Source organism: Terrapene carolina, unplaced genomic scaffold, assembly GCF_002925995.2.
Source record: "Terrapene carolina triunguis isolate 2854851 unplaced genomic scaffold, T_m_triunguis-2.0 Scaffold192, whole genome shotgun sequence".
NCBI classification, from domain to species: domain Eukaryota; kingdom Metazoa; phylum Chordata; order Testudines; family Emydidae; genus Terrapene; species Terrapene triunguis.
In genome coordinates, this window is record NW_020664543.1 from 10,398,472 (window position 1) to 10,417,538 (window position 19,067).

The following is a 19,067-nucleotide window of genomic DNA, read 5'->3' on the forward strand; positions in this document are numbered from 1 at the left end:
CCTGAAGGCTGGGGAGGAAGGAGTTAAATTTTGCAAAGGAAAAATTAATCTCCGGAGACACACCATTACTCTTTCTGCTTAACTGGCTAATGGCTTAACAAGAACCTGTCTGTTGAGTTTCAGCAGCTCCAGGAGTTCATCTGAGGGCACTTTTGAAAAGGGCTGAAGCTGCTAACTGCCACCGGTGGCCCACAGCTCTCTAAGATTACTGTTTACGGCTGAGATTTCTCAAAAGGCAGCAAAGGAAGTAAGGTGCCTAGATCCTCTTAAAATTCAGTGCACACCTAATTCCTTTAGAAATCTCAACCTGAATCGTTAAAGTCCTTAAGTGCGCGTGTCTGTGTGTGCGCATGCGTTTTAAAAATCAAAATCACAGTACATAGCCCAGTTTTAATAGGCGTCGTTCCATGTACTTATAATCAGATCAGATGTGATTATTGCCCACCCCATAATGAACCAGTTTAGGAGCCAAATCCAGCCCAGACCCTTGCACGGGCATCCAAGACCTGAAAAAGCAACTGAATCCTTGAGGGCTTTTTGGGACCAAATTCTCCTCTAGTTTCAATCTGTAGGAGCTCCACCGAAGTGAATGTAATTAAGTGAAATTTATCATTGGTAGGAACGGGAACACAGTTTAGCCCCTGCAGCGCAAGGAGCGGGTTGTAAAGACACTGAGAAGCAGGTGCAGCGAATCAGGCGAAGCTACAGAGAGGGTCCAGTGACCACAGATCCTCTGAACAAAACCCTCCCATAGAGGATAACTTGCTGTCTGGAGACTACAGTGGGTGCGGTGCAACTGCTCTGCATACTGTCTCCAGGATGGGAATTCCAGCTGCCCCAACCCTTGCTCCAAACTCTTTTACTTGGGCTTGGTGGACCAGAAACAGACACTTATTAATACACAGGATTGAATAGTACGCGTTATAAAGAGGGAGTGACCCTTTGAAAGTCAATTCTTTAAATTTCAAGTTCAGTGAAATTTGATGAGTTTAGAAAGGGCCCAGCCTGACCCTCTCCATCAAGGGCCTGATGAAGTCAGTGGGAGGCTTTCTACTGATTTTTTGTGGATCCCTGATTTTTAACTAAACACACCTCGAATGCTTCTAATGACAGTGAATTTGAGGCTTCAAGGCTTTCCCACCATACACTAAACAAACCATAAATCACTAGAAGACATGGAGATACTACACGTATTTTAGGTGACCTGTAGCAACACAGCTTGACATAGTATTTTAACCTAAAGCTGACTTACAAAGAAGGTACATTTTCTGAGATCTCCAGAGCTGGAGGGGCTACTACAGTGCTCCTTTCACTTTATAATCAGGAGCTTTAGAGAGAATGGTCCTGCTGTTCCCTTAGTGTAGAGCAGCACAGCTCCACTGACTTTAATGCAATTTTGCTGATTTACATCAGCTGAGGGTCTGGCCCACTATTTCCTTTTTTCTACACATTTGTGAACTTAGGAGAGTCCGACAGAGGTGACGGTTGCTATATATTCTCAAGATCCCTCTGCATAGATTTTAGAAGGCTGCTAAATAGCTATTGTGGGACTAGCTATTTCAGTCTGTTGAGCTATTCAGACACAGCCTATAGTTTCACATAAAGCAATCTCAAAAGTTGTCAAGGACAACTATTTTTTATGTATAAAACAAACAAACACAAAAACCCACATCACAAGAAACAGTCCCTTATAAAATACTCCAGCGTTCTCTCATAGCAGCCCCAAATGCCAGAGCAGTGCTACTAACCCATGTTTTGGATGGCTGTGGTATTTTTTTTATAAGGGCATCATCAGAAATGTTGGGGTTTTGACCACAATGCCAACTTTCCAAAACACACACTGGATTTTGAAAAGTCAATGTTTGATTCACAGAGAGAAATAAATGAGTTTGCATCATAAAGCCTTTATCTCCCAAGAATCCAAAAGCCTCCTAGACTGCTAAAATCAAATCCAGCTTTATTTTCATGGGTGAGTCAGATTACATGCAAACAGCTTCAGAGGAAGGCAAGTTGGGGGCGGGAGAGAGAGACCTTAAGAGGAACAAGCATCCATCTCCGGAACTCTAACTGCACCCTCCTATTTTCCCAAGACATTTACTAACATTTTCACTGACAATCTGTATTTTCCACTTATAGCTGGAGACAAAAACAATAAACTTTAAAAAAAAAAAGTTTAAAAGATTAGAGACAAGGACAGACTATTAGTTTAACAATTCTTGCTATTTTCAGAGCTCCAGCAACGCTACTTCCTTCCATATTTGGCCTTCAATCCATCCTGGAGAAGCTTTTGATCTCTGAAAGGGTAACAGCACAATTGTGTCATCAGCACCCTGGCAGTGGGGAGGGTGGGGGCGTAGTTAAGAAATTTGGTTTTCAAGCTGTAGAATTATAGCCTCATCCTAAATGCATCCCATGTCATGGTTGTAACATGTTCTGAACACGTATACCCAGTGTAAACACTGAACTGGGACTCTCCAGTCGACTGGCTAAACACTAGTGGTGGTGTTATATGACCAGCGTGGATGGAAAGAAAGAAGGAAAGAAAGATGGATTACTATCCAAATATACCCGAGTGTGGATGTCCTGCCAAACAGCATGTGTGTGATTGTGTGCTCCAAACTGAAATAAAAGCTTGGCCAGGAGCCCAGCACTTTGCTGTATTTTGCTCAGCTAGCCACAATCTGGCAGAACAGAGTGAACACATTCTAATCCACGTGACGGCAAAGCCGATTTCCTTGTGTTGGTTAAATGTGATCTTCAGACTGTACACAGCAGCGGCTCTGGGAAAACGTGAGAAAGTGGGAAAGAACAAGCCAGAGGCTATGAACTGGCATGCAGCAGAAAAAGGAGAAGCGACTTCAGAAATTATTTTGGGGTTTGCTTAACTGCTAGCGTCGGCAATGCTGTAGATTAACTAGGGTCCAGTCCTGTGAAGTGCGCCGAGCACCATTCACTCTCATGGATTTAAATGGGAGTTGCAGATGATCAGCACCTCTCGGGCTTGGGACCGTCACTCCAGCACACAGGCTCCAATCCTGAAAGGGACTGAGAACTGCCAACAGACGAGGATTCTGAGCACCTCACAGGAGTGGACTGAAAATGGACTCAATCTTGCAAAGTGCTGAGTGCCCTCAAATCCCAAAGTCAATGGGAGCTAAAAGTGCCCATCACCTCTCAGGATCTGGCCCAGTATAAGGATGATAAAAGTACATATCTGATGATGGGCCACATGGCTCACGGTCCCAATATCTTTACTTAAAGTAGTCCCCAAGCAGTCCTATTGAAATATAGGAGACTACTCACAAAGTAAGCGGGGCACAATTTGACCCAAAAGTAACATTTTGGGTCCCCTTGGGATAAACGATGCTACAAATGTAAGGTATTATTGTTATGAGGATATCAATGGCAGTAATGCATTTAACTAATGGACCTAAGTAACGACAAGGGGCAGCCATTGCCGGTATCAGTATCAGCATGTGACTGATTCACTCTCTGACACCGGAGAGCATGTTACAGGTATAACGCAACAGAAAGCTTCCAGCACCAGAGCACAGGAAACAGATCCCTGCTGCAGAGAAGAATGACGAAGGATAAAACAGAAGCAGGGGTACAGAATGAAAATATCTCTGTTTACTTACTACAGAAATGAGAGGATAATCAAGACACGTGCAGAAGCTCCTGAAATCACAGAAAGACACGGACAAGTTGAGAAGTTCTCTCCTTTTATTTGACCGATGATTCCTTTTCACGTGTTTGATTTTTTCTCAGTAGTTAATGGAGTGCACTTACTCTTTTGGGTTTCTTGTCTCCTTAGATGCAGTGCAAGGAATTAAGCCATGAGTGTGGAATCTATCAGCTTGTTCTAACTCATAAAAACTTTACTATAAAAAGATATTTACATTGTGATTGTTGATTTTTAGATCAGAAAACAAAATGCATTGAGCAACCACAGAACCACTGCCAGCTTTAGCCACATGAGTCATCTAATGCAAAATCTGATGCATTTAGACAAGTAAAAACAACCCTGAACATGGGACATTTTTTAAAAAAAGGAGGAATCTTTCCATATTAGTGATCCATTTGGACATTTAATTTTGTTTATGGTTTCATACATTAAACTACACAGATGTCTTGATTTTGCAAATCTCACTCAAGCAAACTTCCACTGGGATTTGACAGAGTATGAAGCATGTGTTTCATCTCTCTGTGCTGTTTTGTGTAAACTACTCAATTTTTTAATATCCTTCTAGGAATCAGATTAAATATTCTGGAACTGAAAATCCACAAAATCTGTTATTAAAGCCCCATCTAACCAGCAGTTTTCCCCCTTGGGAAACATTATTTTTTTTAAAACATGGTTTCTGCTAACACAGTTTTCCCAACCAGTGTTATGGGTCATAAGTTTGTTTAAAAACAAAACAAAACACTTTTTTGAGACTAGATACTGCCTAGGGTCTATCCTGGAAAACTAGCATGGCTTTCTACAATGGGTATTGAAAATGTCTTGGCTCAGTCTGTTTAGCAAGCAAACCATTTACAACCCTAATTGATGAGTGGGTGCAGGCAGGACCCACGGAAGACATGACTGCCAGAGATTATTAGTCTTGAGAATGGTTTATAACAACCTTGTGGCTGACACAACTGAGTGACCAGTTTTCCAAAAGTTTCCTAACACTGCAAAAACTGCAGTAGGGGCCCAATACAGCAGAAAGGCCTGTTTTTTCAAAAGCAACCACTGATTTCCGGGTGCCCCAATTTTGGGGGTCCCTTAGTTGTGACACCTGTGGTCTGGTTTTCAGATGGGCCAAACAACTCCAATCGGAGCCAAGGCCTGAGGTGTTTCAAGCTGGCACCCAAAATACAGGCACCCAACATCAGTGGCCACTTTTGAAAGTTTTCAACGAAACCTTTTCAGAATGCAGGTGCTTGGATTATCTTTAAATGGACTCAATTCTGAGTTCTCTCATTTTAACCTATGGGTTATATAGGCACAAACAGAATGCCCGTTACCATTCACTGAATCTGCGCTGTCCTCAAAGAGAGAACAAATTAATGAACAACTAAAAAAAAAAAAAAAGTCCTCTCCTAGCACTTCTTCAGAAAATGTATCATCCAAAGAGCTACTTCCATATTTCGTTGCGTGGCTGATTAGAGTCAGGAACTATAGCAACAGGGAGCGAAGAAACATGACCTTTTCCTTACAGCTGACCTAAACCAGAATCGATTATTCCACCTGGATAGATCTCGCACTCCCTCTTCCCTCTCCATAATGGAGTGCTGCTCTTTCTTTAAGGGTCTGAATAATATTAAACGTGATGAACAACAAGGATATTTAGTCAACCCTTTATTTATACAGAAACGTGAATTCCCCTGAATGCAAATTCTTCCAACACAGAAACTGAGGAAGACAATCTCCAAAGGAGCAACTTGCAAGTCAAAGGCCTGGTCCACACTAACCCCCCACTTCGAATTAAGGTACACAAATTCAGCTACGTTAATAACGTAGCTGAATTCGAAGTACCTTAGTTCGAACTTACCGCGGGTCCAGACGCGGCAGGCAGGCTCCCCCGTCGATGCCGCGTACTCCTCTTGCCGAGCTGGAGTACCGGCGTCGACGACGAGCACTTCCAGGATCGATCCCAGAAGATCGATTGCTTACGGCCGGACCAGGAAGTAAGTGTAGACCTGCCCCTAGTGTAGGTGGTGTGATTGGGGAGGGAGGGAGCATATTGGGGCTGGACCTCAGCATATAACAGCTACAAAGACTTTGGGGAACCAAAGTTTGAGTAGCCCCCTGAGCTGTCTAGTCTCCAGAGCAGCCGAGAATCGAAAGCTGCCTTAGAATCATCTCAGCCCCATTTACTCTGGGCTGAAAAGTCTGTGCTGCACCTCTTACACTTGGCGTTTGCACAGATGCAGCTCTACTGGTACTGCCCAGCAAGAACAGCAATCAGACTGAGGCCAGTGTAGGCAAAGACCTACTCTCAGACATATGCACACAGCTCACTTCAACTTCAATGGTAGCTGTGTGACTATATGGCCAATATAGAAAACTAATTCACCATGTTAAGTCATTTCACTACAAATGTTTCCGGGAAAACTTTGGGCAACTATTTTTTTTTAAATGAGAAAATTTCACTTCAGAGTACGTATGCAGGGAGACTTATTTCAAACAGTGGTGAGCCCAGCACCTGAAGTCATTTTGGATCTGGATCTAACTTCTACTTTTCCAGTTACTCTTAAGGCAACGTTACTCCTGGGGGAATTCTGCATCACTGCGCGTGCACAGAATTCATGGCCCCTGCAGATTCTTTACTTCTCCGCAGAAAAATGACTTCTGACGGGGAAGCAAAGGGAAGCCACCAGAGCGGTCACACACCCCTCCCCGTCTGCGTTCCCTGTAAGCTGTGCGCTTGAGCGGCCATGCAGGAGAGATTTAAGTGCCGCCCAGCTGATTAGGAGAGCATGAGTTCAGTTGCCCTCCCCCCACATTGCTTCATCCTGCAGCTGCTCCTGGGAGTCTGGGACCCTCCTGCTGGCTGTGCAGAGCAGGGGCGGGGAGGGAGAGGAAGGTGCTGATGTCAGCAGGGTGTCCCCTCATCCGTCCCCCACCCCCCCCCACTCCTGTACCCCATCTCTGCAGAGCGGGTCAGAGGCAGGGGACATAGCCTGGCTCAGGACTTGGAGCTGCTGCGTGGAAGGGTGAATGACTGAGTGCCTTTCTTAAAGCGACAGTGTACTGTTTCTGAGATTTCCCCAGCAGCCAGCTCACAGAGTCTCTGTCTCTCTCTCCCCAGCTCTATGAGACCCATCTCTGCAGAGGGGGAGAGGGGAGATAACAGGGCTCAGGACAGAGCAGAAGAGCTTTCAGTGAGCATCTTAAAGAGACAGCGCAAGGTGTCTCAGAAACTCTCTCAGCAGCCAGCACACACAGTGTCACACAGTCTCTGTGTCACACTCACACACACAGTCTGTGTCACACTCACACACACAGTCTGTGTCTCTGTGTCTCATACACACACTGTGTCAAACACACACAGTCACACACTGTCTCTGTGTCACACTCTGTGGCCTTATAAATGCTTATGGTGCTTTAGTGATTAGAACTGGTCTAAATTTTTGGACTGAAAAATTTTCCTATCAAAATGTGCTCCAGGAACTGTTTGCTACTGAGCTTTCTGGAGATGGTCAGTAGCCAATATAAATTGTGAGTTTGAGTCACCAGCCCTCGCCTACTCTTCAGTTGCCTACGATGTAACACTGAGCATATATTTGTTGACTAAATAACTAGAAGTAAAGGGTCAATACTACCTACATTACTATTAGACAGAGGGGGCTTGGGGATTTCCTCCAGTGCTCCCCACTCCCATTCATCATTCATTGTATTGCAGTGTAAATAAATTACCAAAATAATTGAAACCAGCGGGGTTATAACAAATAAAATATGCAGAATTTTGCAGAATTTTAAAATACTGTGCACAGAATTTTTAATTTTTTGGTGCAGAATTCCCCCGGGAGTAGGCAACATCTTAAGACACAATTATAAAAATAAAAAACAAACATTCACAACATTTCCCAGTAAACTGTATCTTTGTGTCCATGGAACAGTCCTGACTCTCTTTCAAAGCATTTCTTTTTATACACCAGCCTTCCTCACTTCACATGCCCTTTTATGATGCCATTACTAGATCCAACGATTTTTTTAATGTCAAAAGGTGGTCTTCAAGTGACTTGACTGCCTGTTGGAAACGTAATGCAGAGTAGATTAACAAGCAAGAGGAAAAAAAGAAAATCTGCCCAGTACTATACTGATATACTACATTATGCTGCAAGGCTGCTGCGTCATTAAAGCTTTCTACCGACACACCTATATTTACAGCACACGATGTACCATACAATGCACCATGCCAAGAAACTCAACATATCTAATCTGGCAGAAAAACAAAAAAAGTCATATCAGGTTAATCCAATCCTTCAATTACTCAATTTCTTAAAACCCACAAGAAAACAAATCTCTCTCTCTCCTCTCTACTTTATCCCCCTACAAACCTAGCTTTCCTCAATCCCTGACTGTTCCTAGCCCACTTCCACCATGTTTCTTATTGATTCCTAACCGAGCCCCTCCATGCCCCAGCCTATGAGTGAAAATTTACACTGATTGAAACATGCTGCATAAGGTGGAAAGGGCTGGTAGACGTATATTTTGGAGATTGGATGGCAAGACGTATACACAAGGTCACTCAGGCTGGGTCTACACTACAGCGGGGGGTCGACCTAAGATACGCAACTTCAGCTACGTGAATACTGTAGCTGAAGTTGCGTATTTTAGGTCGACTTACCTGGCTGTGAGGACGGGGGAAAGTCGACCGCTGCCGCGCTGCCGTCGACTCCGCTGCCGCCTCTTGCCGCGGTGGATTTCCGGAGTCGACGGCAGAGCGATCAGGGATCGATTTTATCGCGTCTTCACTAGACGCGATAAGTCGATCCCAGAACATCGATTGCCTGCCGCCGGACCCTCCGGTAAGTGTAGATGTACCCTCAGACACCTCCCCGCCAACATTTTCCCACAACTGATATTGCAACGGCTGTGATAAGATGAGGTGCTCAAGATCGCAGGCACCAAACTGAAATGGGACATGGCTGAGAACAGAGCCATTTCAGCAAGGTGCCCTCGACTACAGAACTGGGGTGGTTCTGCTTCACAAAGCGGGAAACAGGATGCAAAAAGCCTGTGTAGACAGTCCAAAGCTATCCTATGTAAGGGCTCCCGCTGTCCAAGTACAGAGGGGAGACAGGACAAGCTGAGGCTGCTGAATCCTACAATATCTGGACAATATTGCCACTTCAAAGCATTATAAACTGTGAGTCAGGCCTCAAGAAGTCATGCAGTTGGCTTGAAAAAAATGAGACTTTAAAAAAAAAAAATGAGCGTTGGGATCTTTTTAAGCTTTTAGAGTTCAATGTTTTGAAGATTTTCTCCACAGCCACGAGGACTAGAAACTCACATTTAAAAAAGGAAGGCAAGATTCTCATATCATCACAAGACTCCAGGAGGGGAAAAACAAAAAACAAAAAAACCCACCATATACCGTGAAACTTGTGATAAGATTGCAAGAGTTAGCAACACTGTGTACATCAAATGCCCCCCTTGCATGGAGGTACAGCAGCTGTAGAGAAGAGACTCCTTGAGACCTCAGTAACAGCTGAAAAAGAGGGAATATTCCATTTGTCTGATCCCTGAATTGTCCCTGGAACTAAGCCAGTTACCACCCCAGCTTTGACGACGAACAGGATTTAGCCCTTAAGAAGTACTAGCTCATATGTAGCAAGAGTTAGAATTTAATCGCTTGATATTATCATTGCACTTCTCGATGATGCATCACTCATTTCAGACCCAAATTTACCTCTGTCATACTTAAACCTGGTGTTACTCTTTTGCACATTGTTAGACTTGAGAGCTTGAAATTGCATGTTGCAGAATTTAAGATCAAACTATTTCAAGATTTCTCCTCTCTCTCTTTCTTTTTTGACTGACTCCCTGTATTATACATTTTGAAGGCCAGTGCGACATTCTGCTTTTGGAGGATTGAGCACTATGACTTTGGTGACTTCATCGGCTAGTCCTTCAAATGAGCTATGCAGGAGCCTTGTGTTTAGAATCTGTTTCACATCATGTTTGTTTCCTCCATTTGGAAAAAAAAGAAAAAAAGTTACAGTCTCTTTTCCTCCTTAGAAAATAAAACCATGAAAGTAATCACTACTGGGATTCTGTTTAGACAGCACTTGGTGTTTGGTTTTAATGTTTTCATCTGTATTGCAACTACAGAGTGACCAGGCTATTTGAAATATAGTCATTTTCACGAGCAGGTACTGAACCAGTAGAAGAGCCTCTGATCACTTTAGAAAGCATGTGGTCCAATGCTTGCCACACGAAGTAATGGATTTGCTATGAATTAAGAGACATGTTTATCCATTTGTTTATTAAATTCAGGAGCACCAACCAGTTTTGCAATGAACTACTTAATCTGTGACCTATTGTCCACAGCCGTGTTCCAGAGTAAAGAATTTATTGCAGACTGAGATCCCTATGGCTAATTGGAAAAGAAGTCATTGCCATCCCTTCTACCAAACAAAATATTTGTGCCTGTCCATTTATGCATATACATTTTTAGGAGGACATTTTGTCACAGATGATTTACTGCTGTAGCTCATTCTGGCATCTGTTTATGACAAATGTACACTAATCGAAGGAACATGCTGATTTGTAGGCACCTGGTACGTTTTGTTTCAGTAATTATCTGTGTTTCATCTCCAATTAAGCACTGAAGATCTAAGAGAGTTTTCCCTGGCTCTATTAAGACTGGGGTTTTACCAGCCTAAACAGGGGGGGGGAAAAAAAAAGACAAATGGTAGCATATGAGCAAATGCTATCGCTCCGGCATGAAATGAAATTTCATCCAAACAGAAGAACATTACCAACTTTAAAAGCAAAAGATTAAGACATAGCTACGAACGGAAACCTGAGGCAATGGAAGAGGGCTCAGCGTCAAACCGACTAAACAATGGGTTCACATGTGATGTAAATCCAGGCAGAATTTGGCCCTTCAAATTTTTGGCTCAACTGCAGCCCAGAGTAACAGGTGCAACTCCTGTGATGGCTCTGGGCCAGTAACAGCGGTGATGTAAACCCGGGTGTACATTTGGCAGACCATGGGAGTAAGTGGCAAAATATGTAATTTGCACCAATCTGGAATTCAATGGGCATATTGTAAATTCCATGCCAAAGAGGGGGATCCAGTAGGAAAAACCACCACCAGAAGTAAATTAAAGTGTAATTTACTCCACGGAACACCACTGGATCTGATGCACTGAATGTTTTTCAATTTGTGGTTTTCCAGCTCTTGCACTGTCCAAAACATTTTATATGCTAAAGATCATAGCTTGTGTGTCTTTGGGTACTGGTTGGCTAGGATACTGCTTTTCTATCCATCCCAGGCTTTTCTGGAACTTGTCTGGAATTCATAACATGTTAACCACTGATGAAAGTGATACTGTTTTAATGAAATGTTTATTTTTTAAAAACATCATTTTTAGTTACTAATATGCGTGTTAAATATATCCCTGGCAAGGCACCACCAGCCAGTGAGAGCTTCTGATTATACAATGCTCCAAAGCACTCTTTACTGATCATGAGTGTCTTTTCACACTGTCCTTAGAACATACAGAAATGAGCATTGGCTACCACCTCACACAGAAAATCCAGAAAGACAGGAGACCCCTTCCGTTCTCCCACACCCCTTAGAGTTGATCGGGGGCAAACAAAGTTCTAGATTGCTCAACCCCTTTCTCCTGCTGAGCAGCACCTCAGGCCTGGTCTACACTTAAAACTTAGATTGCAATAGCCACGGCACTCAAGGGTATGAAAAATCCATACCCATATGTGCCACAGTCATGCTGAACTCACCTCCAGTGTGGACACAGCTAGGTCGGTGGAAGAATGTTTCTATCGCCCACTGCTCAGTGAGGTGGTGTTCCTACAGTGATGGAAAATACCCCTTCTGTCGCTGTAGGCTACACCTACCCTACGAGGTTATGCCGGCATAGCTACAGTGCCATAGCTATGCCGCTATACATGGCCTCATTGACATCAATAGGATTACTTGAGGAGTGAACTACTCATCAGTGTGATTAACTGGGCAGAATCTGGCCATAGCTATCTCCCATTTTGCCAGTCTACTGCCAAATAAATAAATAAATAAAAATTGAACAATTTAATGTTTACTCAGAGCTACATCTAAAGAGACATCCATGTCTTCTTCGCGTATAGCTGATGATGTCCCCTCTCCTAACCATATCATGAAACAAAATGTGAAGACTTCAGGATACCCTGGCTTCTTAAAAAGTCAAATAACTGAACTAGTCAAACACTGCACCACATTTAGAGATGTGAAAGAAGGCTCTTAGAACTTCACCATAGCTCCTTACTCAGATGATCATGACACATGCAGGTTGCTCACCCCTGAACTGTCTCTCAAGCAATAAATCACGCTTGTTGCCCATTGGGCAACCCTTAGTCACCTTGAGTCGCACTTACTCACACAAGTAGTCTCATTCATTTGGTAAAAGCTACTCCATGTGAGGTTTGCAGAATCAGGCCCTGTATATTTCCAAATTAGCACACAAAAAGGAGAACATCCTTCTTGTTTACTTTTTAACCTCTAAATATGTAAATTGCTTAATCACATAAAAAAGAATCTATTAACCAATAAATTACCATTTAACAGCAAATATTAAAACTAAATCTACTGAGTGAGGAGGGTACACAATGTGCTTGCTTCCAGCATTAGCTAGGCTTGTGCATTTAGAACTTTCTTTTTTTTTTCTTGTAATGCAAGAGAGTCTATTTTTATACTGGCCAAAATATACTCTGTATCTTTTTTCTTTGATCCAAATCACAGTTTGGTGAGGATCTTCTGCATATTACATTTCCCTGGCACATGACGCCCATGCAGTTAAACCTTTCCATTTCGCTGTGATTTCCCTATCAGCTGGTCATGGCAGGAACAAACAGCCCAACATGTGCTTGCTGCTGTTCTAGCAAAAGTCATGCAGAGCAGGCTGCACAGGGCAGTACCACGTGCCTAAAACACATGGTCATGCAGGCAACAGCCACTCAGAGAGGAGCTTTCACGGGAGAATCAATGTGAAGAAGCAGCACTCAGTATGGGCCTGCTTGATGGCTCTGCTGGTCACTGCCACGTGGCAGTCCAAGGTTCAAGAAATTCACAGGGAGGTGGTGTCCTCAGCCTCTCGGTAAGGGGGCTCATGGCATGGACCATGCACCTAGTAATTGCTTGTAAGCAAGCATGACAGCTTAGGAGGAGGTTGCGTGCATATCTGGCTGCTGGGAATATGCAAGTCCTTGAATCGTGAAAATTGTTCTGGAAGAGGGGGGAATATTAAGATATAAGGGAGGGAAAAGGCAAACCAGAATTAAGGGGTGCTAAAACACACCCCTCCTTGGACTAGGCCACCAATTAAGTCACTCTGTATATGGTGTTGAGAGGCTGGATCAGGGGTGGACAAACTTTTTGAGCTGAGGGACACATCTGGGTGGGGAAATTCTATGCAGGGCAGGGGGTTGGGAGGGAGTGTGGGAGAAGGTGTGGTGTGCAGGAAGGGGCTCTGGGCAAGGGGTTGGGGCAGAGGAGGGGTGTGAGGTGTATGAGGGGGCTCAGGGAAGGGGATTAGGGTGCAGGAGGGGTGCAGAGTGCAGGAGGGGGCTCAGGGCAGGGGTGTAGGAGGGGTGCGGCAGGGGGCTCAGGGCACGGGGTTGGGGTGTACAGGGGTGCAGGGTGCAGCAGGGAGCTCGGCAGGGGGTTGGGGTGTAGGAGGGGTGCGAGGTGCAGCCAGGGGGCTTAGGGCAGGGAGTTGCGGGGCAGGGTGCAGGAGAGGTTCGGGCTCTGGCCCGGCGCCGCTTACCTAAAGCGGCTCCGGGGTGGCAGCGGCACGCACCGGGGCCAGAGCAGGCTCCCTGCATGCCTGCCCTGTCCCCTCCCCCGTGCTGCTCCAGGAAGCGCTGCGGCCCCTGGGGGAGGAGGGCTCCACGTGCGCTGCCCTTGCAGCGCCTCCAGGTACCTCCCCTGAAGCTCCCATTGGCCACGGTTCCCCGTTCCCGGCCAATGGGAGCTGCGGGGGGTGGTGCCTGGAGGCAAGGGCAACGCACGGAGCCCTCTGCCCCCCTGCCCGGGGGCCACAGGGACATGGTGCCGGCCGCTTCTGAGAGCAGCGCGGGGCCCACAGCGCCACGGGAGGCAATCCCGTGGGCCGGATCCAAAGCCCTGAGGAAGAACTGGAAACTTCCCAACGGTAACTCATTTCTGTCATTTTGTTTCAGTATCTATCTGGCAAATAAAGGGGAAGAACTATGTCATGCATTGTGCAGGACAGCACTCCATTCCTGCTGTATTCATACACCGAATAAGCAAAAAGGTAAGGAAATTCTTCCTACCCCAGCTTCAACTGAGCCCCCTGTGGCCCTACCCACTCTCTATCTTGACAGCTGCACTATCCATTTAAATTACGAAGATGACATATAAAAAGCCAGATGTTAAACAGATGCCTGCTATCACCAACTAGGTATCATCTGATGACGGCAAAGTATTACATTCCACATTCTTCACACAAAAACAGCAAAGTGCAGTTAAACATTCTTTAAAGAGCTCCATAACCAAATCCAGGTCTGTGTTCCTACTACAGAACAGACAAAGACAAAACAAGGTCTGCAAAGACGGAAAACACATAATACGGAGCAGCAACAAAATGCGTTCACAGTGAACAAGTTAATTTAAAAAACTAACTTTGTAGAAACATTTTCCTTAAGATGACTATTGATTTAAACCAACTAATCAGAGGTAAGTGCTCCTGATAGCAAAGAGAAAACGTTTCCAAGTCCATCTACACGTTAGCGAAGGATGTAACATTGCACTGGTGAGTTGAACAGTCACTATGCCTCATTATTAAACAAAATCACAACCAGAATCTAATCTTGCAGCACTCGCTATACAGGATAGCTCTTGAGCCAAATAAAAACTGTATCCTTTATATCCAGCCTCCACTTACTGTACCGAGTGGTATTATTATTTTATTCATTCTTCACTCAGAGAACAAATGATAAATTGATGAACCTATCTTTTTGTCAACCACAATGTAAAGATACACAGACCAATACAAAAAAAAAAAAAAAAGGAGCATTTTTCCTAAAGGAAAACCAATCCGTTATAATTCTGTAATGTCATATTTACAGTTAAATTCAGATTAGCTTTGCTGAGCTTAACTAAGTTCCCTGGCAAATGTCACTGCACGTTTCTGGATCATTTCCAGTAGTGGTAAAATAAGTTAGTACTTAGGAGCTAATTGTGTCATTCAAACAATGGTTAAATTTCAGTACACATACGTGTGATATGCAATATCATAACTTCAACAACGCATTTTATGTTGCTCGTATATGAATGTTGTAAACATACACGTCTCTGAGCCCCTGCCGCATCACACAAACATGTATATATCCCCCCCACACACACAACTCACATGTATGCATGCACATATTTTAGCATCAATGTATCACATACTATGGGCCAAATTCCGTTTGTCTTATTCCTGGGAACAGACCCATTTAAACCAATACCATCTGATGGGAGGTGAGCAAGATTTGGTCCTATATATATTAACTGCCACACTGCAAGACAGGCAGCGCTAATAACATTAAGCAAGATGGAACTCAGAGGATGCATGCTGAACACAAAAGAATACAAACATTTTATTATAATTGCGGTAGAGTTATCACCTTGGCATCTTAGTTTAGCCAACACTAATAAGACCATAAGAATCGCATTAGTATTGGTATTGTAATACTTTTTTGAATTCTAATTGGTCCTGTGCCTTGGCATAATAAAATAAATCATGACAACCAAGCAGAAGTCCTTTTGGTAACTAAAAAAAGGAAGCCCACAACTATCAAACCAAGACTTCTTTCTCAAGGCACAATTTTAAAAACAGACTATAAAATCCACATGTAATATGTAAATGGCATGCCTCCATGCCAATGCTTTTTTACATTAATAATAATTTAGCAGAGCTGCAGCTCATGTCTTCTATATTTCAGAACAGGACATTTGTTTAAGTCTTTTCATAGCAGTTTTAATTGCTATTTTTTAAATATTAAGAGTTTGATATGTTTAAAATATATCTGTAGTCTGATTTTAAAAGTAGATCAAATACTTAAGTCCATGTTGGAATTCTGAGGTTTCCTCAAAACAGAGTGTGTGAAAATAGAGATATTTATAAAATGATGTATGTTAAAATCTATTGACACAGTGAATTTGCATTGTCTTTAAGAAAGTTACTGCTTAAAGTTTTTCTTGGTTTTACTCTGCATCCAGTTATAGCACAGAAAAAATATTGTGACTTACAAACACGAACTCAACTCTTCATCTAGAGAAAAATAAACTACATGATAGTTTGGCAATAGAAGGTGCCATGAAGTTTTAAAAACTGCAATCACAGCTATTTCCCCCTTACCCTCACACACACCGAGATCTGGATTTCTTTTACAACATTAAAAAAAAGTATAATTGCATTTGTGAAAAAAGATTATGAGCCCCAAGAATGTTGCAAACAGAATGGAAAAAACACTAAAAATCAATGGGCTGCAAAAAAACATGCAAACAGCTGACCCATAACTCAGATTACAAATACATTCTGACAGGTGATCATTAAAAGGCTGGCTCACTTTCAGGAGCTTCTGAAAAAAGAATGGCAAGGGATAATCACTTCTTAATTTTGTGTGCATGCACGTGTGAGAGAGAGAGAAAAAAACCACATGTGTGCACAATGGCTTGTTAAAAATATCACAAGAAAAGTAGGGGTGTTTTTTCCTCTTGCCAGCTCTAAGTGTTATTTAATTTGGGAGAATGGTATCAATGACTGTTCACTCTAAACTCTGAGGCCCCTTAAAGCTGAGGGAAAAAACACAGTTTCACAAGAACTAGCCCGTGTTAAGGCGAGTAAATGAAAAATCACAGAATAACTTCCCAGGTTGGGCCCAAAACACTGTTCACAGCTTTATATTTTTTTAAATAAGAAATGAATTTTGCCAATTCATGTGATTTTTGCACATTATTTTTCCTCCCTAACTATCGTCATTCTATTTATTTATTTTGCTTCTTTATCAAATGGTTCTGACAATGGCATTACATGCTGCGCATGGCAAGTGATCAACCAGAGGGGAGAGGAGTGGTTTCCTGCTCCCAGCAGCAAAGTTTGCTTTCTGAAATGTTGTAGGAGTGTAGGGTCACAATCGAAGTTTAGTAAGAATATGCCACTTTATTTGAAAGCATAAGGCTTCTTATTGCTCCATTTCCGCCAAACTGTTGATATTGTGCACCGGGTTCTCATCTCGGACACCGGCATAACTCCATTAGAGATACTAAGGGTCTGATTTAAAGTCCCCTGAACTCAGTGAAAAATTCCCATTGCCATCAAATGGTTTTGAATTAGGTTTATGATCAAAATCCAGCCTTAAGGTGTTTCCTTCTCTGCCTACTGCTTAGGGCAGAATTAGATAAGTTCATGGAGGATAGGTCCATCAATGACTATTAGCCAGGATGGGCAGGGATGCAACCACACGCTCTGAATATTCCCTAGCCTCTTTTTGCCAGAAGCTGGGAGTGGATGACAGGGGATGGATCACTCGATGATTGCCTGTTCTGTTCATTCCTGCTGAAGCACCTGGCATTGGCCAGGGTTGGAAGACAGGGTACTGGGCTAGATGGGCCACTGGTCTGACCCAGTATGGCTGTTCTTCTGTAGGTCTGAGTCTCATGTAACTCAACTGAAGTCAATAATTACACTCTGGGTTTACACTAGTGTAACAGATCAGAATCTGATGTAAATTTTTGTGTTTTATTTCTTGCCTGATGTTTAACTATTACGTCTCTGTTTTTTATTGTGTGTGCTTTTTGCCTGGTATGTTACAGGAGTATAGGACATACAATGATACGGCCAACATTACAAACAAGAACCTTCCTCCCTACTTCCTTCCTACCACTGACAGCTGGGGCCCTGAATTCTCTTCTGTCTTAAAGAATATGGTCCTGTTGACTGTACGAATTCTCTTTCACGCTTTCTCCCTTTTTCTTCCCCTGTTCATTTTACATAGTGGCATCTGTGTATTACTATTTTTACTTCTGTTTGTATTTTTAGCCTGTTAATAGCTAGGTTACCGGTAGGAAAAAGATGACAGGCAATTTTCCATGGAATTCCCAGATTCTTGACATGATTTAAGCAAAAATTCCTGCAGAGCTGGTTAGCATTTCTCCAGATTATTATTAGAGCTGTTTAATCGCAGTTAACTCACATGATTAACTCAAAAAAATGAATCGCGATTAAAAAAATAAATCGCAATTAATCACAGTTTTAATCGTACTGTTAAACAAAATAGAATACCAATTGAAATTTATTACATATTTTGGATGTTTTTCTACATTTTCATATATATTGTATTCTGTGTTGTAATTGAAATAAGTGTATATTATTTTTATTACAAATATTTGCACTGTAAAAGCTATAAAATAGTATTTTTCAATTCACCTCATACAAGTACTGTAGTGCAATCTCTATCGTGAAAGTGTAACTTACAAATGTAGATTTTGTTTGTTACATAACTGCACTCAAAAACAAAACAATGTAAAACTTCAGCACCTACAAGTCCACTCAGTCCTACTTCTTGTTGAGCCAATCGCTAAGAGAAACAAGTTTGTTTACGTTTACGGGAGATAATGCTGCCCGCTTCTTATTTGCCTGTTTCACTTTCTGGTGACATTGTATTTGCATGGCACTTTTGTAGCTGGCATTACAAGGTATTTACTTGTCAGATATGTTAAACATGCGCATGCCCCTTAATGCTTCGGCCACCATTGCAGAGGACATGCTGATGATGCTCATTAAAAAAATAATGTGTTAATTACATTTGTGACTGAACTCCTTGGGGGAGAATTGTATATCCTCTGCTCTATTTTACCTGCATTCTGCCATGTATTTCATCTTATAGCAGTCTCGGATGATGACCCAGCACACGTTGTTCATTTTAAGAACACTTTCACTGCAGATTTCACAAAATGCAAAGAAGGTACCAATGTGAGATTTCTAAAGACAGCTACGGCACTCGACCCAAGGTTTAAGAATCTGAAGTGCCTTCCAAAATCTGAGAGGGATGAGGTGTGGAGCATGTTTTCAGAAGTCTTAAAAGAGCAACGCTCCAATGCAGAAACTTCAAAACCCAAACCACCAACAAAGAAAATCAACCTTCTGCGGGAGGCATCTGACTCAGATAATGAAAATGAACATCTGTCGGTCCTCACTGCTTTGGACTGTTATTGAGCAGAACCCGTCATCAGCATGGACGCATGTACTCTGGATTGGTGGCTGAAGCATAAAGGGACATATGAATCTTTAGCGCATCTGGCACCTAATATCTTGTGATACTGGATACAACAGTGCCATGAGAA

The 19,067-nt window shown here is 42.8% G+C and overlaps 1 protein-coding gene across 2 annotated transcripts in view; it reads right to left on the reverse strand.

Annotated features, from left to right (window-relative positions):
* Window positions 1-19,067, reverse strand: part of HLF (HLF transcription factor, PAR bZIP family member) — a 42,377-nt gene that overhangs the window by 20,303 nt on the left and 3,007 nt on the right. The gene's annotated exons all lie outside the window — the stretch shown is intronic.